The sequence below is a fragment of the Cyprinus carpio genome, chromosome B4 (genome assembly GCF_018340385.1).
Source record: "Cyprinus carpio isolate SPL01 chromosome B4, ASM1834038v1, whole genome shotgun sequence".
Lineage (NCBI taxonomy): Eukaryota > Metazoa > Chordata > Actinopteri > Cypriniformes > Cyprinidae > Cyprinus > Cyprinus carpio.
Window position 1 is genome coordinate 33,980,199 of NC_056600.1, and position 12,267 is coordinate 33,992,465.

Here is a 12,267-nt window from a genome sequence, read left to right on the forward strand (position 1 = left end):
TGGAAGACTTCATTCATGTAGAGTTCATGGGAAATTGATGGAGCCTGATGAATTATGCAGTCCATTCTCGAAAAAGACGCAGACCCGGAATTTTCATTTTGGGGTTAACCAACCCTTTAAGGTTTTACATTTTTGGTTAAAAAAAACTTTTCTCAAGTGTGAATTTCTCATGTGAACGTCAAGGTATCGTTTTTGACTGAAACTCTTTCCACACTGAGAGCATGTGTAAGGCTTCTCCTCAGTGTGAGTTCTTATGTGCCTGTTAAGGTATCCTTTATGACCGAAAACTTTTTCCACACTGTAGGCAGGTTAAAAAAATCTCTCTCCATATTGTGAATTCGCCTGTGGGCAATAAAGGTTTTCGTTTTTCCTTAAAACCTTTTCTACACAGATGGCAGGTGAAGGGTTTTCTTTCCAGTGTGAACACTCATGTGTGGTTATTAAGATTTCCTTTTTCTGTTGAAAACTTTTTCCACACACTGTTTGCAGGTGAAAGGCTTCTCTCCAGTTGTGAATTCTCATGTGAGCTTCAAGATTTACATGTTGACTGAAACTAGTTTCCACACCAGTGGCAGATGAAAGGCTTTTCTCCAGTGTGAACTCTCATGTGGACTTTAAGGGTTTCCAGGATCACTGAAACTCTTTCCACACTGTGGGCACATGTAAGGCTTCTCTCCAGTGTGAATTGTCATGTGCCTGTTAAGGCTTTCTTTATGAGTGAAATGGTTTCCCACACAGAGGGCATGTGTAAGGCTTCTCTCCAGTGTTGAAACTCTCATGTGCCTGTAAAGGCTTCCTTTATGAGTGAAACTGTTTCCAAAATCAAGGTTTCCATTTTGATTGACCATAGAATTAATAGTCTTGTGGACGTCAAGATTTTTATTTTCTCCAGTTGTGAAAATCATGAAGAATCTCATACTGATCTTCCTCTCAATTTCATTAAGTACTTTCTTCTCTTTCAGTGCCATTAGTTCTAAGGTGGAAAAGTAAACAACAAAAGTTAACCCCAGTTTAATGGCACAAAAATAGTCAACATCAAAACATATTTATATGTTATGCATGTATGCTATATCCAGAAGTGTGAAATTGGCCAGGCTGTCAAGACTCAGGATGGCAGCTGTCATCTCGCACAATTGCTATGCGACTGGAGCAGTAATCAGGAACCACTGGTGGTGCAATTAGGAAATCCTGCAAAAGCAGAGCATCCTTTATGGACTTTTAAAAGTGTCGGCCTTTCAAAGTGAGCACACCCTTAACGTTTGGGATGCGCTATAGGGTGCTTCACATTCCTTTATTTTTTTTCATTCTGGTTTCCTTTTCTTGCTAACTTTCCTCAAATTAAAATTCAAGAAAATAAAACTTACTTACTTACACTGCTTTCACATACTTGCTTGTGATTTTTTGAGAGTGTGCGGCTTTTTTTTAAAGTACTTTTACTCACTGGGAAACTTTTTTTTTGTTTGCCTACGCACCTCGTTTGGATTGTTTTGAAGGCGCAGTGAGTCTACGGCTGTTTTTCTGTTATCTTATTCATCTCACTTGCTGCCACCTTAGTAATCAAGGTTGATCATGTCCTATATGACCACAAGTTCATAATTCTATAGAGACAGGAATAAAAAGGACCTCGCTTGGAAGAGTGTCGGTGAGGAGATCGGGCAACCTGGTAAGTTGTAAATACACATTTCACTTGAGTCACGTACACGTTTATCGACCCACGGCCTTCCCGCCATTTTTTACAACTATTTTCAATGAATGCTCGATCAACATCAGCCATCTTGCAAACAGACAACCGCCTAGCACTTGCGTCAATTTCCCTTCAAATGCTTGCTTTTTTAACGCGTGTCTATTTTGCTCTAGATGCACAAATGCATTCTTAATGTTCAAGCGGCAAACTAGACGCAGTAGACGTGAATTTGACGCTCTATTCACGTTTTGGTGTGAACACAGCATAAGGCAGTTACTTATGCATTTACTGAACAAGAAGTTGAGAAGATTCTGTTTCCAAACATGGATGGCCTTAATGAACCCTCAGTAAATACCACAATGTCCTGATCATGGTTTCAAGACATTACTTCAAAAATAAACCAAGTTTGTTTCTGCATGGTAGTACACTCAGAGAATTTCCGAAGCGCCAGGGACCCTGGCCCAAAATAGTGCTTGACCCTGCGCCTCAGGCGTTGTACTGCCAAGTCTTGCTGCAGCCGGACAACAACCCAAGCTGCCTCTCTTAAGCTGCAAATCACCCCATCCAGTTCCGGGAGCAGTCAGCTTGTTCCGGGAGCAGTCAGTTTGTGTTTGCTGCAAAATCTGGGCCCGTTCAAGCGGCAAGTGGTTATCCGCTGTTATAGCGGTCAGATTCATACACAAACATTTTCAGAAAGAAAGCGGATTTCTTCTTCCATTTCTCATGAGTACTGTGGTCCCCTTGCAGTGACCAGGCACTCGAACCAATCCACCCCTGACTTTCCAGGCCGAGGCATGACAAGCCATCCCCGGAGTATCAGAGTGGGTTCTGGGGATAATAATGCAAGGCTATTCACTTCAATTCGCTCGAAGACCCCCACTTTTCAGCAGGGTGGTCCCCACTTCGGTTCAGAGCAAGGACACACACACGTCCTGTGCTCCAAAGTGAAAAATCTGCTGGTAAAGGGAGCCATAGAGACAGTTCCTCCAGTTCAGAGCGAGTTAGACTTCTACAGCCATTACTTCCTCGTCCCAAAGAAGGATGGCGGTCTGGATGCGGCTCTTTCCCCTCTGAGGCAGATATTCCACATTCTCAATTACCTTGCCGAATGGCATGTTCTGGACCAGTCGGAGGTGGAGTCACTATCTCACAGAGCCCTCCTCCTTAGCCACTTAGAATGCCTGGGGCGAAAGCTGTCGCAGCTGCTCATAGCAGCCCCATGGCGGGATCTCCTTTCTCAGGCAAACAGGACGATATGGCAACCTGAGCTGTGGGCTCTGCATCTTTGGCCACTCAACGGGAGCCTGCAAGCCTCCGAGAGTGTGTTCTAAACACCATTTCTCAGGCTAGAGCTCCGTCTGCAAGATGCAGCGAGGTCCCATCCCTCATATCGGTAATATTGTCCTTCCTGCAGGAGCTGCTGGGTAAGGGGCGCTCCCCATCCACGCTCAAGGTCGATGTAGCAGCTATAAAGGCTTCTCATGCCCCTATAGCAGGCCAGTCGGTGGGCAGAAACAACTTTGTTGTCCATTTTCTGAGGGGGGTTAGAAGGCTGAATCCATCCCTTCCCCTCACTGTCCCTACGTGTGACCTGCTCACTGTTCTGAGAGCCCTGAAGGGGCCTCCCTTTGAGCGGCTGCAGTCTGTTGACCTTCGGTCCCTGTTGTTTAAAAACCGTTATGCTGCTAGCATTAGCATCAGTCAAACGAATGCCAGACTTACAGGCACTCTCTGTGAGCCCCACCTGCCTGGAGTTCGGGCCTGGCGACTCTAAGGTCATCCTGAAACCGAGGCAAGGTTATATACCTAAGGTGCTCTCTACTCCATTCAGGGCACAGGTCATTACACACTCTGTGCTTCTGCCCTCATTTACTCTGTCCTGTCAGCTAGGTCTTAGGTTTTATATCTGGATGTACCTGCCTTGCAGGCAAAGGTTTTTTTCTGCGTAACTGCTTACAAAGTACTGCTTTGAGCAGGAGAGTTTTGCCGTAACATGCTCAAACCCATCAGAGTATTTACCTCATGGGTGCCGGGGCTGTGTAAGTCGTCTGGAGTGATCACTCAGGCCAGGCGTGACCTCTGTGAGCTTAGCCCGTTCGCCTTGGAAGGTGTTCACTATTCTTGTCCCCTTAGGCCCTGAGGTGCCTAGAACAAGGTTACACATGTAGTTGTTCTTCTGCCGTAGCAGATCAGAGAAACCTGAATCCTATGGCAAAAGTGGCCACTTATATAGCCAGATGGCCCTGCCCTTTCCTCCGTCCCCCATGGCCACAGGTTCGTGCACCGCTGCCGAGCCACTGGTTTGTTTTTAAAGTGTACTGCATGAACCAATGGCCGTGCAGTTACACTGCGTTATTGAAGAAGGCTTCAGTTCAGGAGAAAAAATGACTTTTTCCCATAGCGTCTCAGCAGATGCAATACTCGTTCCCGTATCTCAGGGAACCGAGGTTACGTTTGTAACTGCATACGTTATGTGTATATCTATTTATAATATACATTTTAAAATTGTATTGCATACCTGCCACCATAATAAAGACCCATTTCAAATGTTTATGTGCTTTTCTTTTTCTGCTCCCAGTCACTGTGGTGAAGCAGTTATTAAGTATTGTTCTTTTAAATGCTTTTCAGCATTGCAGAAATAAATATGTATGCAAATTACACCAAAGTACAACAGTTAGACTACCATACAGTGAAATTTTAAATACTGAACTTTGAATCGATTTCTTCATGTAAACTCAGAGATGTGGATTCAGACGGCAATTAAATTACCAAAAAACAGTAGTTACTGCGGCTGGGAATTTTTACGGGGGTGGTGAGAGATGAACACCGACATTCTGGATTCGGACGGCTATTAAATCACAGACTACCCCTTGTAAGACAAGTGCAGAGACATTGTCACCCTGTCTGATGATGTGAAAGTGGCAGAAGAGGGCCTCCAGCTGCTCAAAACAATCACAACCCTATTGAGCACTGAAAATGCATCATCTATGTCCATGATCCAACCTCTGAAAACCAGGATTCTACAATCCATGAGTGGAAATGAGGAAGACAGCAGCATTACTAGAGATGTCAAGGCTGCCATAAGAGGGGACCTGATTTCCAGATACACCCACTCCCTGATATACAAGATTATCTTCATAGATCTACTGCACTTGATCCAAGGTTCAAGTCCTTGACTTACCTAGAACCTGCCCTACGCAGTACAGTGATCTCACCACTGTAAAATAGTAATAACATTATTAATATTAATATAATTAAGAGTGCAATTATTTTTTAACTATTAACTATTATTTATGTGAATGATTTATCTTTATTTTGAATAATATTGGCATATGTTATTGATTGCCTATGAAATATATGCCAAGAAATATAGTTTAACTTAAATTGTTAAAGCAGGGTCAAGCCACAGAGTCAACACCCACTGGAGCAGACACAGAGCCAAAGGCATCTCCTCCACAAAAGAAGTCGGCCATGGAAGAGCTTTTTGGGGATACCTTTGTGAAGGAGTCAGACACAGACAAGACTTTTTCCAACACCATCATAGAGGAGGTGGATCGTACAGGCCAGCAAGCAGTATGCCAATGGATGGTGGTGATCCACTGGCATGGTGGAAACACAATGAGTGTAACCCTCACACTGCAAAGATGGCAAGATGCTACCTTGCTGTGCCTGCCACTTCAGTTCCTAGTGAGAGAGTGTTCTCCACGGCAGCTGACATAGTGACTGCTAAGAGATCTACTCTCTCCCCAGAGAATGAAGACATCCTCATCTTTTCAAAAAAAAATTAAAAATAAATTGTCATCATAAGGTCTGGTCTGTTTTCAGGTCTCATGTTGTTTTTCTCAACTATTGTATTGAATATTTTATTTATTCGGCTTTTTATTTCTTGATTTTATTTTTGTTAAAATCATAGGTTCTATAGTTTATTTTTGTTAAAACCGAAAACTCCTTGCTGTACTGTTCTTGTAATAAATGGAAATCAAATTACATTTGTCTCCTCCCCTTTTTGCTGATCCGAAAAATGATCCGATCCGTGACTCAAAAACTAAAATGTGATCCGAACCGTGAGTTTTGTGATCCATTGCACCATTAAAAGATACTTATGGACAACCAAATGATTACCGAAACAAAATTGCAATTTTAAACATGCAAATATCCAGTGAGACCTGATTTGTATGTGCTGCTTAAAGTATACCAAACACTTCAAAATCCCGCAGGACGTCCCATCGTCAGTTGTATAGGAGCTCTTACAGAACCTTTATCAATTTTTAATCAAATTTAAAAGGTTAGTTCACCCAAAAAAGAAAGTTAGCTTGCTTTACTCACCCTCAAAGCATCCTAGGTGTATACGACTTTCTTCTTTCAGACAAATCCAGTCTGAGTTATATTAAAAATTGTCCTGACTATTTCAAGCTGTATTATTGCAGTCAGCGGGTGTTGCAGTCGAACAGTCCACAAGTCATCAAATAAAGTGTGCACATCCATAATAAAACGTGCTTCACATGGCTCCGGGAGGTGAATGAAGGCCTTCTGTAGTGAATCCACAGTCATACACAGAAGCCGTTCTGGCAGATAACACAACACGTATGCGCAGTGCGTGTGCCACTGAGAAATGCTAGTGTCTCAAGTTTGTTTATAGGAGCAAAGGAAGCAAAGTTTCCTTACTTTAGCAAAGGAAAACCAGTCTCCTCTTGGTTTATATCGAAATCCTCCGACATTTCTCTTTGCAAATCTTCGCTTTGTACTTCTAATTCGTGATTGGCGTTTTGTTTTGTTCACTCTCCGTTTCCGTCACTAATCATGCAACGCCTAAGTACCAAGACTTCTGACTTCCGCAGATGGCAGATGGCAGAAGTGATAGAAAAGTGTTTATTACGTTTGAAATATGGAAGTTATATACACCTAGGATGCTTCGAGGGTGAGTAAAACACAAGCCAATTTTCATTTTTGGGTGAACTGACCCTTTAAAATGGAAACAAGTTGTAAAAAGATCAACTTGGATACATATGTTTGTGTCAATGACAACACTTTATTCATAACTCCGTATAGAAAACGCACGGATCGGAATAGCATCCTCCATGCCAAAAGATTCCATTACATTCTTCTGAAGAAAGGTCTCCCTTATAATCAGTTTCTTAAAATTAAGAGGATTTGTACAAACATTGGTGATTTTGAGGTGGAATGTGATAAGATGTACAAGCAGTTTCTTCTTAGAGGATATCCTAATAAATGGCTTAAGCAAGCAATTGAAAAGGTAAAATCTACACCAGTTACATCACAATCCAAGATCTCAAAGACCTCCTTATAACAGCTTCACTGTTCATAGTCAGGCAATCATTTGGTCAGTTCTGATAGCTTCATTAAGGAGAACAAATATGCGACTCTGGCTCATTCCACTGGCTTCTTTCCGTGTAAGATTTGCTCAGCTTGTGAAAATGCAATGAAAACAGTCTCTGATTTGGAAAGAGTCTATCACTTGTGTGTCATCTTTTGTCATTTATCTGATTTCAAGTGCTTTCATGTGGTGTACAATACATTCGCAAGACTAATCGACGATTAAAGATCCTCAGGAGCTCTATCAGAAGGATGGACATTCATTCTCCTGTGGCCAGACATTTTGCTGATGCTGGCCATAAACCTACTGATATGATATTTTCTAGTATTCAAAGATTGACCAGTTCAAGAAGAGGGGGTGATTCTAACAAAAGACTGTTACAATGTGGAGCTAAGTGGATCTATTATATGACCTTTTTTTCCATTTAAAGGGATTAAATGAAGAACTTCAATTTTGTCATGTTTTTTATGAAATAGACAACCATTGTCCCCCAATTTGATTCAGGATCTTCTTATTTGTCTGGTCATGTGATCTCAACACGTCTGTCTCAAAACACTCTCATTTCTACAATCATTATCATTAATTTCTGTGGAGTTGGACAATTTATTGAGGATCAAATGAGTGAGTTCAGCTTTCAAAATGAAACAAACCTGTTTGTTCCTCAGTATCTTCTTGTTTGAATGTTTCTTCAATCTTCATATCTTCACTCTCCTCTTTAATAAACTCCATCTTTATAATATTCAGTGGATCTCAGTCAAGGAGTTTTCTGTGTGTTTGGACACTTTTTCCTGTTTAAGATGAGGATAATTAACAGAAAGTAAATCTCTGAGTTGCGTCTCTAATCCATGGTTAATAGAGTTAATGGATTTAAATGACCTGATTAATATATATATACATATATATAAATATATATATATATATATATATATATATATATATATATATATATATATATATTTTATATAAATACATAAAGGTAATATTAGGTATTTATAATTTATATTTGGTATTTAATTATATTATTATTATTATTATATTTGTACATAATATTTAATAGATTACACTTTCATGAGTAAATTTGCAGTTTGTAAAAATTGTCATTACACAGTCTGTTTGTTGTTCTCGTTTATCGTCCGCGTGCGCTGATTCGAATCACTGAATCATTTAACGAAAGATTCGGTTCAGAAGATTCGGATTCTCAGTTTCTCTCTCTTTTCTTCCAGTACATGAACGATGTACTTATCCGCGATATAGGGAGCGAAATGATAGTAATAAAGTATCACAACGTTATATTTAAAATTGATTCATTCATTCATTTTTCGTAGCTTGTAAAAACATATAAATTGATAGAACAGTTTGCATTTAAAATACTTAAAACCCACAAACCTTTCTTCAGCCGAATCACAACAAACGCAGGGAGCGAGTTGACGCTAGAAGGGGCGCGGATTTATGACGTCACATCGCCAGACCAAAATAAAAGTCCCGTTTAAACACTAATGTCTATTATATGCATATGACAATACATTTCCAGTTATTAGTATCATAAATCTAGAAATGTACATATTTTATCTTTAAATTAATGTACATTTACAACACTATACTTTGTTTTTTCTTACCTTGCCATTAAACTACATAAAACTAGTCAACGCTGCTGCGTAAGTGTTTCTATACAAAGGCTGAGGGAGTGACTGCAAATATCTTTCACTCTTTACTAATCATTCTCTCTTTATTTATTTACCTTTTTTCCTCTTTTGGAAAGTCATTGAAACACTATCATGGATATTTTTTTATTTTGCTATTGGAGCAAATGAGAACACAAACATATATTTGTTGCCGTTTCCATTCATCACTACAGAAGTTTACACAACTATGATGACTTTCACTTCTGAGAGCCCCGGAAATGTGGAAGTCATTTATTTTATTTTTTTCCTCCATCAGGACATAATAATAAAAAAAAAAAATGATCTGGTCCTTGGCAGGTCTTAAAATTTAGGAAATAAAACCTCAGAAGAAGAACATCACATGACATATTTCAACATGTCATTATTTATTTAGCAGAAATAAAGCCCAGATGGAAAAGCCATGTGTGGCAAAGTTAGGACACCCTCTGAATCAGTTGCCTGTAGATCCACTTTTAGCAGCAATAACTAAGTAATCATTTTCTGTATCAGTCTCTCAGATGGTTCTGGAGGAATCTCGTCCCACTCTTCTTTACAGCGTTGCTCCAGTTTATTGAGGTTTGCTGGTATTGGTTTATGCACAGCTCTCACCACAGCGTTTCAGTCAGGATGAGCTCTGGACTGTGACTGGGCTTTTGCAAGCCCTTGCTTCTTTTCTTTTCAGCCGGTCTGTTGTAGATTTGCTGATGTGCTTGGGATCACTGTACTGTTGTATGAACCAATTTTGGCCCAAATTTAGCTGTCATGCAGATGGTCTCACATTTGACTCTAGAATATTTTGGTATACAGGAGTTCATGGTCGACTCAGTGACTGGGAGGTGCCCAGGTCCTGTGGCTGCAAAACAAGCCCAAAATCATCAGCTTGTGACCAGCATGAAGAATCCTTTTTTCTGATATCTTTGTGGGATTTATATATGAGCTGTACGCAGGCGGCGTACACTCTTCTGTGTCAGCTGCGCCACAAGGATATGTTTTTTACTTATAATTATGCTTTGGTTTGAAAAAAACAAAAAACAGCGCATCGGCGCAGCGCGGCTCACACAGAAGAGCGACATGGGGGTAAGTGATTAATGACAAAATTTTCATTTTGCGTCCGCTAACGTTACGCCACGGGGCCTTGTTGAGTGCAGTGGCACTGAGAACATTATATTTCACACACTTTAAGCTATTTTTCCAAATGTAATAGGATTAGTCCAACGAATCGTTCGGTTTGTAATGCATACCGAAAGCCTTGTACCGAACGGTTCAATGCGAATACGTGTATCGTAACACCCCTAATATACATAAATATGTGTCTGTGTGTAAATGTGTGTGTAAATGTAATGTAAATTCTTACATTTTACTAATACTTTTAGTTTATATAATTATCATATAATTTATATAATTGATTGTTACCAATCAAATAAAATCAGTATCAACAAAATTAATCATTCCACAGCAGAAGAAACAAAAGCAGCTGAAGTGGCACTTAGATGTATTTACACAGGTGGTTTAAAGGTCAAGTGTCCTAATACTTTGTCTTTATTAGCGTATCTCTGTAAGAACCATGTAACCACATGCGGTATGGGCGAGAGTGTTTTTTGTTCAGAACACTGCAATGATTTTAACACCGCTCACAGCTTGTTTAAAGTGTTTATGGACATTAATCTATTTCATATATTTCATATACTCTTGTGCTCCAAATATGTACCAGCACTGTGTATGCAAACATAATCTATTGTGTCTTTTTTTTATTAAATATATATGTGCAAATAACAACACTGATGGATTATTCAGATAAACAGAAGACAATAATGTAACCAAAAATCCAAAGAAGAATGGTCAGAATTGTAAATATGCCTTTATTCTCTCTGCTGTGTATTATCAACACAAGTGTAATAAACAAAGTTTATTAACAAAAAAATAGACAAGAGTAACTACATTACGAAATGAATTCCATGAATGGATAAGTTAGTGAAGCGCGTAAGAATGATAAATGCAAGTGATTTTATTGAATGTTACTATGGCACAGTGGTTAATAATCTTAGTAATGTCTTTTTCGATGTTCAGTCAGATTTCTCCAAACAGCACAAATTCAGCAAATACCAAAGCATCATCCTGTGATGCTGAAAACCTTCCCTTACCTCTAACTTTTGAAGACAACAGAGAACACAGCATAACATTACAATATTACAATACAATACAATAAGGAACAATAGAAACATATTAAAATTAAAAGCATGTAAAAGAGTAAATATAATTAAAAGCGTGTAAATGACTATATAAAATAAATATTAAGAAATGAGTGAATACAAGTAGAGATGAAGACATAACAGCTTTAATGAAGAGTTTACAGTCATGTTTGAGAGTCTATTTGCCATCCTACAACAAGGTTCATCATTCCACTGCATTATTTCCAGCACTGACTATCTTAAAGAAAAAAAGCTTTTAATTTGAACAAATGGCTAAATCAAAGATCCGTCATGAGACAGAAAAGTGAAAGAAGTATGCAGAAGTTTGTAAGTATGTGCTTTTTTAAACATTAAGAAAATGACCAATTTCCTCATTGGTTAAAACATTTTAAAGAGTTTACATTATTTAAATGAAATGTGACATGTTTAATAAAAAGTAATCTAAATGTTAATCTGAAATACTTTTTTAATGTAACTGTAATTTGATTAAAGTGTCTAAAACAACAACAACAAAATGGTCTGCACTCAAAAAATGTCCTTTGAAAATGTTTACTGTTAGATGAAACGTCTGGCCAACTGACTTTATAAACATTTCAAAATTACATATTTAGAGTGTGGAACTTGTATTTATTTATTTTTGGTTATAAATGTAACTATAACAAAATACAGTCATTCATATTTTTAATATGTAGTTTAACATACAGTTGAAGTCAGAAGTTTACATACACCTTGCAGAATCTGCAAAAATGCTCATTATTTTACCAAAATAAGAGGGATCATAAAAAATGCATGTTATTGTTTATTTGGTACTGGCCTAAATAAGATATTTCACATAAAAGATGATTACATATAGTCCACAAGAGAAAACAATAGTTGAATTTATAAAAATGACCCCGTTCAAAAGTTTACAGGATTTTGAGATCCATCTTTTCACACTGAGGACAACTGAGGGACTCAAATGCAACTATTACAGAAGGTTCAAACACTCATTGATGCTCCAGAAGGGAAAACGAAAAGCAGGCAGTTTAACTGTTCAGGACAAACAAGGGACAACTATCACTAAGCAAAAAAAAATAAAAAAATAAAAAAACCGCTGTGGATCATTCAGGTAACAACACAGTATTAAGAATCAAATGCATGTAAACTTCTGAACGGAGTGATTTTTATAAATTCAACTATTGTTTTCTCTTGTGGACTACATGTAAACATCTTTTATGTGAAGTATCTTATTCATTCCAAAACTAAAAAAAAAATAACACACAACTATTACAAAGTTAAAATAAAATTTGGCCACAACATTCTGTGAGGTGTATGTAAACTTCTGACTTCAACTGTATGTTTTAAATGTACGGGTGTTAAAGGTGCAGTGAGTGATTTCTGAGAAATGCTGTTGAAAGT

The 12,267-nt window shown here is 38.5% G+C and overlaps 1 long non-coding RNA gene across 2 annotated transcripts; it reads right to left on the reverse strand.

The window, feature by feature from the left end:
• Positions 1-844: 844 nt before the first annotated feature.
• On the reverse strand, positions 845-8,501 carry LOC122137208. Of its 2 annotated transcripts, none has more exons than XR_006154693.1 (3): positions 8,406-8,501; positions 7,670-7,807; positions 845-973 (listed from the first exon to the last, which is right to left on the reverse strand). It is a non-coding gene; the product is annotated as an uncharacterized LOC122137208 (long non-coding RNA). The 2 variants fall into 2 exon arrangements; XR_006154692.1 differs by lacking the exon at positions 845-973 and adding an exon at positions 1,037-1,188.
• Between the last annotated feature and the right edge of the window lie 3,766 nt (positions 8,502-12,267).